Raw genomic sequence first — 18,136 nt, 5'->3', positions numbered from 1 at the left:
GTCTTTGGAGAAAGGTGTTGCTAAGGCCTTCCCTTCTGCCCACTGCCAGGACCACAGCTGCAGAGATGTCTCAGATGGTTTCCAGGAGGCTGGCCCTGGAACAGTGCTCTCCTGCTTTTGCAGGATGCTCTTTTCTAAGCCAATTTAAAATGTGGCTACAACCTTTTCTGCTGAGAGTTCGAGACATCATCCTCTTTTGCTTCTTAGTCTCTTATACCAGGTAGCCTATAATTCCCTGGAAATGGGAGTAATAACTCTCTTCATGGCAGACTAGCTGAGATTTACTCAGACCCTGCTGTTTGAACAGCTACTGAGGCCTCCCACAGTGTGAAAAGTGCATCTCTGCTTGCACAGTGTGTGACTGCCATTTGTGTTTCCATCCATGTTTTATCCTCTTCTTCCTTCACTTATGGCCTCTGTTGCTTTACAGACTTGGGAGAAGATGGCAAGAATAGTTAAAAGAAGGGAATTTCAGGCAAGGTAAGTTGTATTTATTAACTCAGAGGAATGCTGCGTTTCTTAAAAGAAGAGCATTAGTTACTGCTTTCACAAGGGATGGCCTAGCAATTGCACCAGCGTCCTATGCCAGGCAATAAGACCTTCAGAAAGGATAGTTTCTGAGACAAATTGGGAGGTGTAGGAAGACACTAGCTCAGTATTTGTAAATCGTTGTACTCAGACTAGTTGTTCACTGGGGAAAATACTGAGTAGAACCGAAAGACAAGGATTAGATTGCCTTCTGCTTCCAAGACTGCAAGTAATAATGTCATTAAATGGACTTGTGAGGAAAAGTTGATGTTAAGTTACATAACAAGGTTCAGGTAAAGCTTTCCACAAGAAGTTTATAGAAAAGAATATGCTAAGCAGATGCTGTTAGTATGAAGTATTAGTTGTGGTGGTGATGGGTGAAGATTCGTGAAGAATGACTGAGAGAAATGAAGCAGAAACAAAGCTTATTTTTATATTGATGACTACAAATATTTAATGATTGTTATTCCATTCCTTCCCCAAAATGTTTTCAAAAAACTAAAGCAAGCTATGGTTCTCAGTTTCTTCTAGATGATGATGATGATTTGATGAGGAGAGCCAAAACTTTTAAGATTTTGACTTTAAATCAAAGATCAAGAAACTTCCTGGAAATGAAGAAAAAGGAGGAGGAAAACTAAGAGATATTAAGAGACACAAAATGCAACAGGGAAAGATATATTGAATTTTCTGTGCAAGCATAAATTCTTCCTAATTAACGTAAATGTATTAGAAAACGCACTAAGCAACAGTATTTGTATAATAAATACTGCTATTCTTAAGCATTTTTGTTAATAACAGAAGTAAAACAAAATTCTGTGGTAACAGAGTAGAAGAAATGAAGCTACAGAAATAATAAATTTCCCTTTTAATTAGTTATACATGTATTGGTGTGGAGTAAAGAAGAGAGCATTGCAAGTTGGATTTTTTTTTCCCATAACTTTATCATTTCGGTTTATAACTGAAGGCATATGTCCTTTACGCACCGGCTTCCTCTTTTGTGTGTTCTGTGTTACTATGTTGCTGTTTTTAAAATGAAGGTATGTTTATCTGGAAATGCTTGAAAAGTAACAGTACATTTGAATAAAATTGAGTAGTATATTCCAGGGGAATTTTCTTCAACAGTACAAAGAGACTGTTTCCAGCAAAAAAAAGTTGAGAAATGAGATTGAACTATCATGTCAGTTGATGTCTGTGCAGAGTGAATCTGCTTATTCTGTGTAAATGACTGCAGAGGTAAGGTTTTCCAAGTTAGGACAGCATGATAGAATCAAACTCTTTTCAGCTGATGGGGTAATATAAAAACAAAAGCCTACCTCATTCAGATTAGTTTTAAAAGATAAAGCTTGAAGTGCACAATTGTAGAGCAGATTCTCACTGTCTAATTCAGTGGTGAAATCACAAGACTAGCATGTTGGGACTTCCCAATTATCTTTCCACATGCACCTTGTCATGGCCAGCCTAGGTGGCAGTTCCATGAGCAACTCTGCCTTTGGAGCCAGCTGGGGAAGTGTCCTGAGAAGGGACTGTGCAGATAAGATGCTTCATCTTCTGGCATGCTGTGGTACAGAGTTTCCTGTTACACATTCACCATACATGCTCAGTGCATACTGTTAACAAGATTTAGAGATTTCAGTACCTACAAAGTGCCTACACTTTATTTTATGTAATAAATTTATCTAGCAATAGCTCTGATTTGGTAAAGTGTTTATATTTAATTAGTATTAATTAATATAAACTAGATTATTTTTAAAATGTACATTATAATTGAAGTAGATGGGAAAGTATGTAACAGTGAAATCTTGTGACATTCTCTTGACAGAGCAGTGAACTTTTTCATGATTTGCTGAATCATTGTATTTTCAGTTCTGTCCTGACACAGCAATATTCTGAGGCTGATTATCATTACAGCTACTGCTGGTAAGCACAGACTTGGAACTTGTGGTTCTGTGGCATAGATGACTGCGGGAGTGATATGAAGGACCTGTTCCCTTTTTGTTGCTCATTTCTAGTAATTATGGCTCAAAAAAAATTCTGTTCTTTCCAACAGGAAAAAAGACAGATGTACCCTTCATTCCTTTTCATTCCTTTTTAGTGATATCTAAAAAGAAATTCAGTACTCTGCAGTAAAGTGACTGTGGACTGTTACTGTTTTGTCAAGTTCTAGTAATTCTTTGGCTTGACCCTTTCAAATATTCATAATAAGTGTTTTTGTTTGTTTGTTTGGTAGTTATTATTTTGCATATACATGTATGTTGATGTTTTATTTTTTAAATATCAGGAAAGCATATAAGTTTTTGGTCGTATTCCTGTTTCAGCTTTTTGCATTTTACAAGGTGAAGGTGAAACTTTAGTAAGGTAGAACACACTTTGATTTAGAAGATATCTAGGTTCTACAAAATGCATAGTGTCTGTTTATTGAAAGATGGAGTGTAAGCCTTCATTTTGCTTCCAGCTGTCTTATGATGAGACTGTCTTCAAAACAGTGATTTGCTGGCTGAGCTGACAGGAGACATAAACATGCATAATTATTAATGAATAATTAATAGAGATAAATGCACACATAATTATCTGTAATCTGTTCTTTGAACATGGATCCTGCTTATAACTGAAAATAACCACCCACCTTCCCTAGAGTGTCATAATCAGTTATTTATGGTGCTAGTAGAGAAGGACATACAGTGCCTTGGGTTATAGTAACACTTATAGTGGGTGGCTGTGATATAATATTTATTAGTACCTTGTGATTTTCACTGTGACAGAGAGGAAATTCAAATGGGTCTCTTAATACTTTCTGGATTACCCAATATTCCAGAGGTAGTGGGGATGGAGAGGTGTCATAAAATATGATTATTCCTATCCAGGTTACTCTACAAGCTGTATCATATAGCTCTGTTGTTAACATTTTATCAGCTACTGTGGCCTTAAAACTAAAAATTCACATCAAAGCACTGGTTGCATATACTATCTCCTGTGAATTTTTATTTAACTTTTTTTGTTGCTATTGGCTTGATGGCTTATGTTTATACCAAAGTGTTACTGCTATAGGTGTCAAACAGCACACTGCAGTTGGCCCTTTCTAACACAAGAGAGTATGCTGGCTTCTTCTTCAGAAGAAGCGTTTCCATGAAGCAAGTGGGTCCCTTCCAACTCAAGATATTCTATGATTCTATGATTCTAAGTCAGTAAATGTCCATATCAGAACTTTGCCCTCTTGCTAATTGTGCATACAGACTTATCCATCCAGACCAGTTTACGTAGCAATTTTCAAAGATTTCTGCTGGTTTCTTTTAGTTACAGATTTTATTTTCATTGTAGCTGATTATTCTAATCATAAAAACTTCCTATTGCTTTTTCTCCATACACATATTCAGTCTGAAACATAATGCTTTTTCCATATTAATGCATTAATTTCTATATTAATGCATAAATGTCTCGAACAGCTGAATATATAAATAAAAAAAAAAAACATTTTTTTTTTTCTCCCTAAGAATGACTTTGGAAATGAAAAAGTGACTAATACTCAGATTCAAGATTGCCAGCTAAAGAAAGCTCAATTATCTCTACCTCTCTGACAGAAGCCATTTTAAACTGATCAGTGTGAATGCCGACATCCAAATGTACTCATTTAAAACATCTACTTGTTCATCCTAAAACTATATTTAAACTTTTTGTTTTGTGTATTATACTAGTAGTTCTAGTGATCTTACAGATTTTTGTTTGTTTGTTTATTTACTTTTTTGCTCCTCAGCTGTATGTGTATTAAATATCTGGAATTGTCAGACAAAATTTTCCGATTAAATTCAATGCAAAGACTAAGCAAGTAGGATCACAATTTAGTGTTTTTATCTCTAAAACAAAGAAACTTTCTCCTCTGTAAATATGTAAGTATAATGATTCATATGGGAATGACATCCATTATCTTAGTCAACATTTCACATATGACAGAAGAACAAAATTATTATCAAGGCTAATTGCTTTTTATTTAAAGAGATACACCTAAATATTTATATCAGTACTTACCTCCTGATTCTCTGCTGTTGTTTTATAAATGTATGTAGTTATGAAAACAACAAATAAAGCTGTTTTCTAGAATATATACAATCATAAGTGCGTAATTCCCAGTATACTATAAGGTCTTTTAATTTTGTTTTATTGTTGTCAAATACCACATATGTTTTGAAATCCAATAGCAGAAATGTCAAATTCTAAAGCAACTTTGCAAATTCATGGTTTCACTTTTGGTTTGTTTTACTGGGGTACCCTAATATTTCTTTTAACTAAATGAAGAATCTATTTATCAAAATACATACACTAGCTGAAGGATACCTTACATAAATACTAATGGCATCTGAGAGGGCTTTTTTTTTTGCCTATGTTATTGTTGCTTTGTTTAAATTAGTCAGAGCTATTTAAATTATTTTGAACTGGTAGTAGCATAAAATAGGCCATAACTTGAACGAGTGTGTGCTATGGCAAAATCACAGCCTTTGAAGACTGTGACACATTTTTTCAGCATATACATCCATCTGGAAAACTGGGGTCAATCCTTTATGAATTATAAATGAAAGCAGCTTTAAGTTTGTACAAGATCTACAGCTGTACTGAACGGAAGTTAAATCACTCTCACTGATCTGAAGGAGCCTTGCAGATGGTTTATGCCATCCTGCTATAAACAAAATCTTGTTTTTCATCCAGGAGGAAAAAAGTCAAGCTGTTTTCTTTGTAAACAGATGGAATCAGTTCAGTAAGGTTGGAAGCAACCAACCGCTTAGTTCCACCTCTGCAACAGAAGATTGGAAAAGAAAAAAATTGTAATCTAGGCTTCTCAACAAATAGGCATGTACTTAAACTTTTTCTTTAAAACAAATCTGCTAAATTTAGGTGTAAATGTAAGGAGAAAATAGTTTCTAATGTTCAATATTCAAAATCTTCTGTGCCTGCCATAGCTGTCGATAATATGTCTTAGAACCTTTTAAGCTTATGTACAGGTCACACACAATTAATTATAACAGTGCAAAATGAATCCTGAGTAAAGGATATTAAACTTTTGAAATGTGCTTCTTTGAAACTGTACCTGAAGCAGGTGCTGCTTGTAAAGCTATGTGTAGTATCACAGGTGAATGATCAGTTGTGGGACTGAAATTTACCAATTTCAGCATTAGTTTAGGCAGCCAGGCCTTTTGTAAATTCTACTTTCCAATGTTTTGGGGTACTTTGTGCCGCTTAAAAATCAGAACCATCTGTCATTTAGTTCCTTTGTCTGTGATCTCTGTAAATTGTTAGTGGTTTCTTTCTTAATGATGAAGATGAAAACCAAAAAAATCCTCTTTCATATAGTCATGCAAATGCTTATTCTGGTCATAGACAGTGATAGGAGAAAGCCACAAAAACACCTACAAAGCCAACACCTACAAGCTATTGTCTGTTGCCTTAGTGCACAGTTGATCACTTATAGTAAAGAGTTACTTTGATCTCTCTGACAAATAGAAGATTATCCAAAATTCCTGCCAAATTGGACTTATTTTTTTCTTCTCTACTTTATCTCACATCTCATAGAGTTGCAGACTATTTTAGTTTGGAAGTGACCTCTAGCAGTCATCTTGTCCAACCTGCTGTTCAAGCAGTGCCGGCCACAGCAGGCTGCCCAGGACCATGCCCAGTCAGCTTTTGAAGATCTCCAAGGAAGGAGACCCCACAATCTCTCAGGACAACCTGTGCCAGTGCTCTGTCACCTGTACAGCAGAGGGGGAATATTACTTTTGGTCTGCACCAGCCTTGTCCCTAAGTTTGACTGTTTTGCTCTGAAAATTAGTGTGTCATTCAAAAATATATAACTTGCTTCATTTACAGTGACAGTCAGTAGATAGAGAACACGTGATGCTGAACAGAAAGTAAAGAAGCAACAGCATGTAGGTATTATGTCAGTGTCACAAGGGAGCAGATAATGCAGGAAACTGGGAGGACAGTGTACAAAGAATTTTCCATGCAGATTTTTTTCTGTATACCTGGGCAGCTGGTTTGCGGACCCTTCCAAAAAATTGGCTAGGTCCATGCAAAATGGAACCTCAAAACAGTAATCAATACACAGGTTGTCCGTGTTTTCTAAAATGTGTATGAAGGTTTGAAAGCTTGCAGTAAAATAGCCATCTTGATGGGGTTATTTATGGTTTTAAGCACAGCTTCAGATGTAGCTGAGGGAAGGAGATAAGGTGGTGTGAATTTTATATCCACCCTGAAGCTGAGTGCAAACCTTTGCAGAGAAAATTTTGTAGAAAATAGAGGGAGAACAGCGGCATAAATTTTAAAGCCCTTTTAAAATCAACTGGATAATCCATTATGTTTGTATGGGTACTGAGCCAGGACATGGCCTTTCTGTTTCAGAATAATTGGCTCTATTTTTCCGTAGTGTTTTGAGAGATATATAAATACATTTTTGGAAGTGAATGCAGCTGAGGGGAACCTTCATCTTCTCTACTCAAACTATAGCAGGAACTTGGCAGCGCATGCTCCAGATGCTGTGCATCAGTATCACTTGTAACATCAAGGAATAAGTGAACCCTTGATGCCCATCACTTCTATTTTCTGACAGTGTCTGTTCTTTTTTTTTTTTTTTTATGCATGTGTAGCACTTGATTTTATTTTGTTTTACAATTGTTATGGCTGCTCTGCAATGTACTGTAGCTGGCTAGTAATCAATCATATACATGTAATCTTCTGTTTTCTTTCCAGCAGCAGTTCAGCAGGTTTTTTTTGTTGTTGTTGTTTTGATTTTTTTTTTTTTAACTATTTCCTTTCAACTACGTGTGCAGTTTCTGTTAGCAAAAATAAATCAAAGTAGGCCTCAACACTTCCAACTTCAAAGGCAAGAACTATATTTATTAGACTGGCTTTCTGATCTCTGTCTATGAACCCCTGGAAATGTGTTTGATATGCAAGCTAATAGGGTAGTGTTGGTTGCCGAGTTCAAAGCTCATGTTTATGATTGCCAAGGGTTGGCTCATATATTTTGTCTTTCCAGCTGAAGGAAGAGTGTATATTTAGTTGTAGTTTGTACCACTGGAAGATCATCTGAGTTGCTTCTCGAACAGATCTGTTTTTATCTTGTCATTGGCTTCTCATTGTGCTGAGCTGAGACAAGTATCAACAGCCAGTGCTTATCAGTTGTGATCAGATAGAATAGGCTGGCTTCAAAACGGAGTTTGTGGTAGTAAGAGGAAGAGTTGTGGGCGTGGTAGAGGCTAGAGATGGACATAATAGGAAAGAAGTGATGAAGATGGCTTTGTGAAATATAGTCATAACATTTTTGGTGAGCACAAGCTGAAAGGCCCTTTTGTATCCAGTCTCACCTGCTATTCTGTGATTCAAGGATCATTGTTCCATTGAGATTACATGGACATTTTTGAGAACTGAAGATAGATGCTATGATACATCTGAGGCTAAGACCATTGATGACAGAATGATTCCATCTGAAGAAAATTCCTATTGCATCATTTTGAAATATTACATGATGCGGGGCAAAGTCAAGTGCTTTAGGCCAGTGTCATCTCCTTCCTTCTCTACCCATGGAAAAGAATAAATTAATTTTTGTTTGGGATACAGCAGATAAAATATCTTAAAATCCATGTTGTATCAAATTCTGTGCAGGAGTAGAGAAAAATGATGCATTTTGAAAATGAAGAGAGGAAATAATATCTATCCAAACATCATATGTTAGAATACAAAAGCACTGAGAACTGCCTTTAAATACTGTTAGAAGTCTTCAACTCTTCAGAGTCTGTCCCTGTGGTCTTGCTGTAACACCAATTCAAGGCACAATACAGGAACTTCTATATTTCCATCACATCAATATGTGTGCTCCTACAGTCCATTTCCATAGTACCAAACCTGTAAGTGGAAAAAATTATGTCTTTGCTGGGAATGTTTGCTTGGACTTGTACAAAACAGAAATCAGAAGTATATAATTTGGTCTCTGAAAGACATCTTGTTAACTGTCATATTCAAAGCCAGATCAGTTTAGATTGGCTTGTTAAGTGAATTGTCCAGTCAAGTTTTAATATCTCCAGGGATGGACATATCATGAATATATGGTTGCTCAGAGCGGTTGACTCTTTTTCCAGTTGTTGTTATCTGAGTTGAAAATGATGATTACCAAATATACATATAGCCAGTGGAAGCTGCTATTGTGACTGTCCCAAATTAAAATACTAATTTGTCACATTCCATAGCAGGGCTAGTAGTGTAGAAGTATACAGTTGTATTAGCAGAGATTAAGACAGCTAGCAGGCAAGAATCCGTGAAGACTTCAAGTATTTTAACGTAGTTTCCACAATTTGGAAAGGGTTTTCAGTTATCTGAAAGGTTAGTGACTGCAGCATAAGTGCACTGATAATTTTCAATAAAATTTATTTATTTTTTCTGTATTCTGCCCCAAACCAAAGATTGCACTAGCCCCTTTAGAAGGTTAGCTGGGAAGTTCAGATGCAATCATTTGATCATGTTAAATACCATTATTTTGACCACCTTCTGCTGTCAGTCTTTTGAGAAGAGGAAAAATTGAAACAGAATATGAGTTTATGACGTTTCATATTCTGCTGTTTAAGTCTAGCCTGGCAAATATCCACACAGTCCATATTGGACATTGAGAGTCAGCAAACAATCTACTTTGGTTGTGAAGGTGAGGCTGAATTCTTATGTGCTTCATCTTTTTTTATTCCTGTTATACAAAGGATGAACTTACACAAGAAATCAGTAGAAGAATCAATCAAGTCATTGGTTCTGTATCCAAAAGATTTCAACAGGTAAAAAGTCTGTAAAATGAAATCTTTGTCAAAGGCTGAGGGTGGAAAAACTTGTTAGATGCTCTAAAATGATATGGGGCTGCTTATTGTTGAATGTAACAAAACTGCACTCCAATCTGTTCTTCTGTACTCTGAAGATTTAGAACAGTAATTTATTTCTGTAGGATAAAATACCTCATAATCTGCATAGACCAATATGAAACCTGGTGCCACAGGCCTGTATCTTAGCCAAGTTTGCTCTTCTACAGTGGAGGTCTAGGGTAGATACTGTCCTCAATCTACTTGCATAGATTATCTATCAGAAAACAATCCAGGTCACTTCATTGCACACATTACATTTTGTTTTGTTTTGTTTTGCTTCTTAATAAAAGTAGTTGGTAACTAATTACTCATGAAATAGACAGGCAGGTAAATTAATTTTTGAAGTCAGAATGACTTCAGTGTGCTGAAGTGCACTAGAAAATCGAGGTACCAGCTTGTTTAAATGAAGCAAACACTGACAAATAGAAAAACCTTTTTAAGTATGGGTAGGACTAAGGGAAGATTCTTTCAAGAAACATGCTTAAAAATGATTGCAAAAACAAACAAACAACAACAAAAAAGCAAACAACAAAAAACCCATCCTGTTCACAATTTTATGTTTGACTTTTACACATCATTAAAAATTTTCCACTTGAAAGATGAGAAGTGTCAAATTAAACCATAACAGTCTGCAAGTACATAAATACTGAATCCGTATGTGCAGATACAACAAATACATTAAAAAATACACAACTTCAGAAACTTGTAAAATCTGTGGTTGTTTTTGTTTTTATGGCCCAGGCTTAGTTTGTACGGGAAAGGAGAAGCCATTTTTCTCTGTCCATTATTTACCTCCTAAAAGAAAGAGAAGAGATACATGGTTTGGGGGTACTGTAAATACGGTAAGAAATTACTACATTCTAAACAAATCAAACGGCTTCTGTGCAGAACTAACTCACTAATCTGACTAGTCCTGTGAGGTGCCTCAAAATAGCAAAGCCTTTTCAGCCTGTTTCATTTTCATGACAGATTTTGTGCTTCAAATACCTTCCTATACTTCACACTTCACAGATTTTGCAGAACTTTGCACCTTCTTCAGGCATTGAAGAAGCAGGTACAATTCGTTCCCTTTTAGATATTTCTTGGCTTTAACTAGTTATTGAAGACAGATTCTGTAAACAGTGTGGGCATGAAGAAGGAAAGGGCTTAAAGAAGGCAGGGCAGGGAGGAAGAGAGTAATGGTTCTGGAAATGCTTCCTTGTATGATGACAGCAGCTTCCTTTCTGTAACTGCCATATTAATCATAAGATTTAATTTAATAAAGCCTTGATAGTATATGTGGAAAAATAAGGATTACATCATAACTTTTATTGCGGCACAAGAAGCAAGAACCTTAGCTTAGCTGGAAGGAGGGAGAGCAAAGTCTTGCTCTTCTTCTTTTGAAAGAAGAAAAAAAAAAAGATTCTGGAGGTGAAAAGCCCTACTCTGTTTTAAGATAACACCTAAATTTGGAACTTTTCACATAGTATAATAGTGGTAGATTCAGATCCTGAACAGAGGAAGATTTAGGAACAGCTTAAAAACCAGCTTGTTAGAATGTTCTGATGCACACCACAGACTGCTTTTCTGACAGGGTTGCAGACTGTTACTTCACTACCAGCAGTTTTCTAAAGCTGCAAAAAAAATTTGGCTTTTGAATTGGCCAAATTCCATTTAATGTGAGTAACTCACACAGAAAATGGAATACCAGACATTTTTATTCATTAATTAAATGAAAGACTTAATCAAAAAAATCTTATGTTATCTGCCTTGAAACATCGGAACTGTAGCAAGACGGTTAATACCAGTACTGGTGACAGTGTGATGTGTCACTGGTTCCTTTTTAGGGTAATTTTGACAAAATAAAGAAATCAGAATTATTAGAAGATTGGAAATTATTTTTTCTCTCCCTTCAGGGGGAATAAATTGAATCACTCTGCCAGCAGTTCTCATTTAATTTCTAAAAAGATTTGATGCCCTAAATTTTGTTGGTGAGCTGTGAATAATTTATGAACCTTATTTATCCTGTGCTTTCTCATGTAAATGGCCATCCAGAATCACAGAATCACAGAATTTCTAGGTTGGAAGAGACCTCAAGATCATCGAGTCCAACCTCTAACCTAACACTAACAGTCCCCACTAAACCATATCCCTAAGCTCTACAATTTTTTTTTTTTTTTTTGATTTTCTTTTAATTTCTAAAAGGTCTCCCTATATATCTTTCTTGTACAGCCATAGCCACTGAAAAAGTAAGCTTTTACATGCTTAGAAGTGTGTTTTTTTTGTAGGAACACGAGTTTAAGAAAATACTGCATACACAATGTTCACAGCCTTCTATTACGGGCTTCCAAAGAAGTTACTTATTTGCAAAGTCAGCACGTGGGGAAAAAAAAAAAACAACAAAAAACAAAAATTACCAACAGTTTCTACTTTAAGGCAACCTCAAGCTGTGTCTTAGGAGTGCATTTTGCCTCACATACTGCAGAGGACCTACAGATGTTCTCGTTTGAGGTGTGTCAAAGTTTGGAATCTGTCAATATACAGTTTACTTGGATGATATATATAATTTTTTTTTTTTAAGGCCTCATATGCCTGTTTTTGGTTTCTTTTTAAATAAAAATATTGCATTTCCTCAAAATCAAAATGCAAAGTGTGAGATAAAGATGTAGTGAAAAATTCTTGCATTTGTTTAAACAGAGCAAGGAACTAACCTGGCACACCACGGAGCTGAAACAGTTTCACTAGTTCTTCAGTGGTTCCCAGCTACACCAAGTAATTGCTTTCAAGTTATAGAGTTGTGCTAGATGACCACAAACACCTGCCCAGTTTCCATGAAGCCCTCATTTTTTCTAGTGTCTCTAAGAAGTTGATCAGAAGCAAGTTTGCACTTGCAGGAAATGGATGCATATCATTAAATACACCTGAGATTTTGAATCTTGTATTCAGTAAAAACTGACTAAAAGTTTCAGATACTAGGAGTCAGAGTCTCTAAAGCTTGTTCTGTGAACTGTACAGAAACAACAGGACACAGCTGACACAGCTTCACCTAGTAAAGAGACTTTTTTTTTTTTTTTTCGAATAAGGCATTAAGTTAGTTTTTATGATCCCTTCTACCATGTTACAAACTTTGTCACCTCTTATCTCCCACTCGTTTCTAATTTCTGCACACCTCCAGTTCTGTTTGCTGCCAGTTCGCTCTGGCAGAACGCATTGATAGTTTCCAGGCTTCCTACAGACACAGTTTTGTAACTATTTAGGCACATCCAATAATGCCATTACACAGCTCAAGGATCCTTAGCACACAAGGATCCGCCCACAGTTTCCTCTGAATTGGATTCTAACCAGATTATCCTTGTTCTTTCTAATTTATTGAGCTAGCATGTAATGTATTTATATAACATTAGTAATTTAACCACTTCCTTGATGAAAAACATAGCTGCTGTAATTTAATTATGAGTTTTAATCAGGGGAAAAAAGAACGACCTTTCTAAAGGCTAAGGAGCTAGTTTTATTCCTTAGTATCTTTGTAAGATTACAAATCAATTTGATTTAATTAAGCCATATGTTGGAAATATGTTGTTGATCACTAAGTATTTATTTTCTAAAACCTTAAAAGAGCATTTAATAAATTAATTTTCAAAACAAAAAGGTTGTTTTCTTTGAGTAAATTTTGTTGGAAAGCTTAGCATCTGTTTCACAGAAAAAAAAAAAAAAGGTTGGCTTTTTCTTTTGAAACATAGCTTCGTTGTTATTGTTGTTTAATATTTTTTAAAACCTCTGCAGGAGTGATATTTACTTTTTTAGCCATGTTAATGAGATAGCACAAAGCTTCTAGTCTTATGGAAATTTGTTGTAATATTCTAACAACCACCTTTTTATGGCACCCAGAAGTCTGTCACGTGAAGGTTGTTCTTTCATAGGATCTGAATTAATTTCAGGGTAAAGTGCTATCTTGTTTATTGCTCCTTTATTTATTCCTTCCCACCTCCTCCTAACTCTTACAGGACTATGCTTAGATTCAGAGTCACTGCAGCTAAAGTGAAATGGCAAGAAAGACTGTTCAAAGGGTTTTTTTGTTTGGTTGGTTTTGTTTTTTTTGTTTGTTTGTCTCGCTGTCTGTTTGTTTGTTTGTTCCCATATTCTCCTAGTGAATTTAGGAGCCAAACTCAACGCTTAAGAGTATTAGTTAAGGGGTTAAATTTTCCACCTGTCTTATCAACATAGAATGGTTTGTATTGGAAGGGACCTTAAAGATCATCATGTTTGATCCCCTACCATGGGCTGGGATACCCTCTGCTGGACTAGGTTGCTCAAAGCCCCATCCAACCTGGTCTTGGGCACTTCCAGGGGCATCCCATCCACAGCTTCTTAGAGCAACCTGTTCCAGTGCCTCACCACCATTAGAATAAATAATTTCTTCCTAGTACCTAATCTAAATGTACCTTTTTTTTAAATTTGAAACCATTACCCCGTGTCCCCTTCACTGTACACTGCCTGATAAAGAGTCTCTTCCCAGCTTTACTGTAGGCCCCATTTAGGTAATGGAAGGCCACTGTAAGGTCCCCCCAGACCCTTCTCTTCTTTAGGCTCAACAACCCCAACTCCCTCAGCCTGTCTTCATAGGAGAGGTGCTTCCTGCTCAGGGCTGTTCCCAACACATTCTCAGAGAAGGACTAGTGTGTTTACAAAATAATGTATTTAATTTGTAAAGTTAGTAATAGCAATTAAAAATAATGATGCTAACAACTGATTGAGTAATACCAATTAAAAATTTCAGGAAAACTGAGGAAATGTCTCCCTTCCCTCTTTCTGTTTCCATTTTTGCAGGCCTCTTCCTCACTTTTTTGTTTGTTTGTTTGTTTGTCTGGCACAGGAACTCTGTTGCATTCTCAGAAATTTTAATATTAACACTTCAAAGGACTGTGCCTGCTGCAGAGCACTGGAGGTTCTTTTTTTTTCTTTGTTGCCATTGCTAGGCAACATGCTAATGACTAACCATGCTCTATTTTGTTAGTAACGAATGAACAAGACTCCCACAAATGTCAGAAATGAATAAACAAATTTCCTCTATATCATTTTTAATAGGAAGAGTTGATGAGAATGGGTCAAAAACCTTGCTGAAAAAGAATACAAAGGGGAAGAGCTATTCATACAGGCAGGCAACTGGACAGCTGACATCTTACTCATGCCTATGAAATTTGTAGATTATGTACTTCTAGTAAGGCACGGATGTCAATTGCTGGTAGGCACAGAAAACTCTACTAGCTTAGTAGAGTTGTAGTTAGAGTCCAACTAATATTCAGCTCATTGTGGTTTGCATTTTTTTAAAAATGTGTGTATGTGAAAGAAAGAAAGAAAGTGAACCCTCAAAATGAACCCTACATGAGGAAAAGATGCAAGTAGTTAGGGAATTTAGAACAGAGCAAATGCAGAAGCATTAATAAATGCAGTTTGTTGTGAAGAAAAAATAAGAGCCTGGAGAATCATCAATACTACAAAGCATCTCTATAAGATAGCCTCTATTATTTCCACTCCTCAGAAGCAGTCTGGTTAGATGATCTGTCACAAACTTATAGGTGTTTATGTTTGGCTTTGGAATCACATTCCTGACCATTGTGCCTAGCCTTCCCTCTTCCCATTCCCATACTTAGAGAGGCATCATTGTTCTTATTTTATGTGTGGTGTAAGTCTACAAGGTTTGGAGGAAAAAGAAAGGGTGAAATAAGCACTTCCACAGTATATGTTCCTCCCACTTCTTTGCTTTGGGATACATCTCTGCTGAAGATTCCTGGTATTTTGTCTTTTGTGTTCTGGGAATCAGCAAATTTGTTGCTCTAATTTGATGGCCCTCACCTTTTCTGTTCAGGTTTATGTGCTGGCAGCCTGAGCAAAGAAAAAATCAGGCTTCACCCCTGGATGGCTTCAGGCAAAGTACTGCTAACCTGTGGACATCAAAAGAATTTTTTCTACAGTGTCCAACAAGCCTTGGTTCAGATGAGGCAGGATCTAAAAGCTAAAGCTGTTGCTTCTTAAATTTATTCCTTATGCCAAAAGATCACTCCTCTTCTGCCTACATCCTTGGCTCCTTGAACATACTACAATATTCTTTTTTTTTTTTTTCTTTGCTATTCATTATTGTTCCTTGTGTAGCTTTCTGTCTGAGAAAGTCCTCAGTAGATTGTTGTATGGCTTAGTGTGTCTGCCACTACATTTTACTGTTTCTCAAATGTTTTAGCAGATCTAGGGGGAATGGTGTATGAAATAAAATAACCAATGAAATAAACACTTCATTTGAAGTGCTTGTTAAATCATATACTGCACTACTTTGGCACTAATCCGAAGATATTTGAAGCACCACTATAGCTAGGCAGACACTGCTCGAGTTTTTTACTAAACAGATTTTTATATTTTGTTGCTTACTTTGCAGCAGTCATGAAATATTGTGCTTGTACTCAAGCTTTGTGTTGGTGCTGTGGCTTGTAATAAAATAAAACCAGAAACATGTGACAAAAGCATGTGTGCTGAGGATTGAATTTCCATTTCTTAAAGGATTTCAGGGCACTAACGTTTGGCTTTGTGCTTATTAAGAACAAAAGAAACAAAAATTTAAGGGGAAGAATACTGGAGGAGATAAAGTATTTTTGACAGACTACGTTTAATCAAATTGGAAGCAAATGTACTTTTTCAGTATAATGTTATTCCATCCTTCATGTAATATATTATTAAAACAGGAAAAATGTCTAATCATAATCTATGTGAAGATTAAAACTTTATTAATGGATCAATACCCGTATCTTGTTCTCAAATAGCTGTCTTTGCCTTTACTTCTATTAAAACTTTGGATGCATGCTGTATAAGCTGTCCTTGGAGAACTCTATTTTAAAAGGTGCTTGCAAATGGCACATGTCCGGTGCTTCAGAAAATAGCAAAAATTAGAAGATATGCCTCAACTCTCAAGGAATGTGTTGGAGATAGCAACTGGCAAGCTGATTTTTAAAAGGTGGATGTAGGGGTGGGAGGCGGAGAGTAGTTTTTGTGTACAATATGCAACTGTAGCTAAACTTTGCCTGGATTAATTTTTCTTTTTCTTTTTTTTTTTTTTTTGTTCTTTTCTTTAGCCTTGGAGAAATGAAATTTCACTGAAGCTGACCTTTTATGGAAATAATATAAACTTGGTATATTTTCTTTACCAAGGAACACCTGAGATAAAAAATGTGCAACCTGTTTGATATGGCTCTTGGTTCTTTAAAGTTATATGGGACACAAAAGGCTTTTATTTATTTTGGTGGTTCATTCTCCGAAAGTTGTTTCTGACTACTTAAATCAGTCTACTGAAAGGGAGTGTTTTGCAGTGAAGCTATCTGAGGTCATCTTGCAATATCGGTTAATTTACTAGTTTCACCATGTGAAACTTCTGTCTTCTGGACCAGACATACTGCAACATGCATTTGTGTTCCAAATGACAAGTTGTATGCCATGAGATGTCATGTTCTTAAATCTGGCATGGTCCTTTAACACAAGCAAAAAAGATCATTGCAATATGCTTCACAGACTTAAAGCTTAATGGTAAAGTGCTCTGCAATGCATTTTATAATAATAGCATAGTCAAAGTCAAACAGAAGATAAGTGCTAGACGATGAGGAGGCTGTGAGGAATATTATCTGGGAAACCGCCGTTGTGCTTAAGGAAGGCCACCAAAAACAGTGTTTTGTTTGTGACTTTCATCAGCTCGATAGGAGTTTGAAAATTTATTAGCTAACGAAACTTAGTGATAGAAGGATGCTCCTTGTTTCAATCAAATTATCTGGCTGGAATCTACAGTCCTCTTACGAAACTCAGGTCTTATCCTGAGTGTTTGTTATATTTACAATTTCCTTTCAAGTTGGTAGCCAGGACTGCCAAAATCCAAGAAATCTTTCTGCTTCTTAGTTAAAGTTATTTTGTATGTTAAGATATACTATCTTAGCTGATAGTATTTCTCAACAGCTATTGTCTAGCCATCTCAAACTGAAAGCTAAGGCATAGAACAGTGATGTCAGTGTTCTGTAGTTGATATCAGACAGAGGTCATCATTGTTGTACCCTTAATCAGTGTGAATTACAGACCAAATCCAGGCTACTGTCTGTTGGCTGGCTGCCCTTTCCTTTGTGGAATATTGCAAATGACTGTTGGATAGCACTGGATATCCCTTTCTCTGGCTGCGACCTAGATGGCCCATGGGTCTGAACTATTGCTGCTACTCGATTAAGAGGAAGAAGGCGTAGGATGTACTGGGATTTTGAGGCGGTTCCAGGACAGTGAATCAGTCCTTATGGATAAGGGACTGAATTGCTCTTGTTCAACCCCTAAGCTGCAGATTTCACTTCAATATTTCAATTTTTCTTATTTGTATAAATAATTGCTTTAAAAAACAAACACATCAAAAAATAGACCTTTGGCACGTTTGTTGCACAAAAGGACGTAGTCGTGCAGTACTTTGTGCTTTCTTTCAATCTTAAAATAGAAATACTTATTTTTAGACACTCCCGTAGTAGCATTTCCTAGTAGATTCTCTTCCACTTGCCTGTCATTCTGCAAGCTCCCCTCTGTTAAAACATATTTTTTTTTCCCGTCTTTCTCTTTGTTATAGAATGCAACTGATAAGGAAGCTTCTGGTTTCCCTATTTGCTTTAGTGCTGAAACTGCATCTCAGAGAGTCTGTCAGGAGTTTACCAGCTTGGATATTATACTAAAACAGTATCTTCATTTAA

General features: G+C 36.2%; 1 long non-coding RNA gene across 2 annotated transcripts in view; it reads left to right on the top strand.

Annotated features, from left to right (window-relative positions):
* Positions 1-18,136, top strand: part of LOC139999210 (uncharacterized) — a 47,800-nt gene that overhangs the window by 16,536 nt on the left and 13,128 nt on the right. Inside the window, exons 3-4 of one of the 2 annotated variants that reach the window (XR_011804459.1) lie at positions 431-480; positions 1,050-2,445. This is a non-coding gene — a long non-coding RNA (uncharacterized lncRNA). Of the gene's footprint in view, positions 1-430; positions 481-1,049; positions 2,464-18,136 lie in introns of those variants that run through there. The other variant, XR_011804460.1, reaches the window with a different exon arrangement.

This window comes from Anas platyrhynchos, chromosome 21, assembly GCF_047663525.1.
Source record: "Anas platyrhynchos isolate ZD024472 breed Pekin duck chromosome 21, IASCAAS_PekinDuck_T2T, whole genome shotgun sequence".
Classification (NCBI taxonomy): Eukaryota; Metazoa; Chordata; class Aves; order Anseriformes; family Anatidae; genus Anas; species Anas platyrhynchos.
The sequence above is the reverse complement of the archived record's forward strand: the minus strand, read 5'-3'. Positions and strand labels throughout refer to the sequence as shown.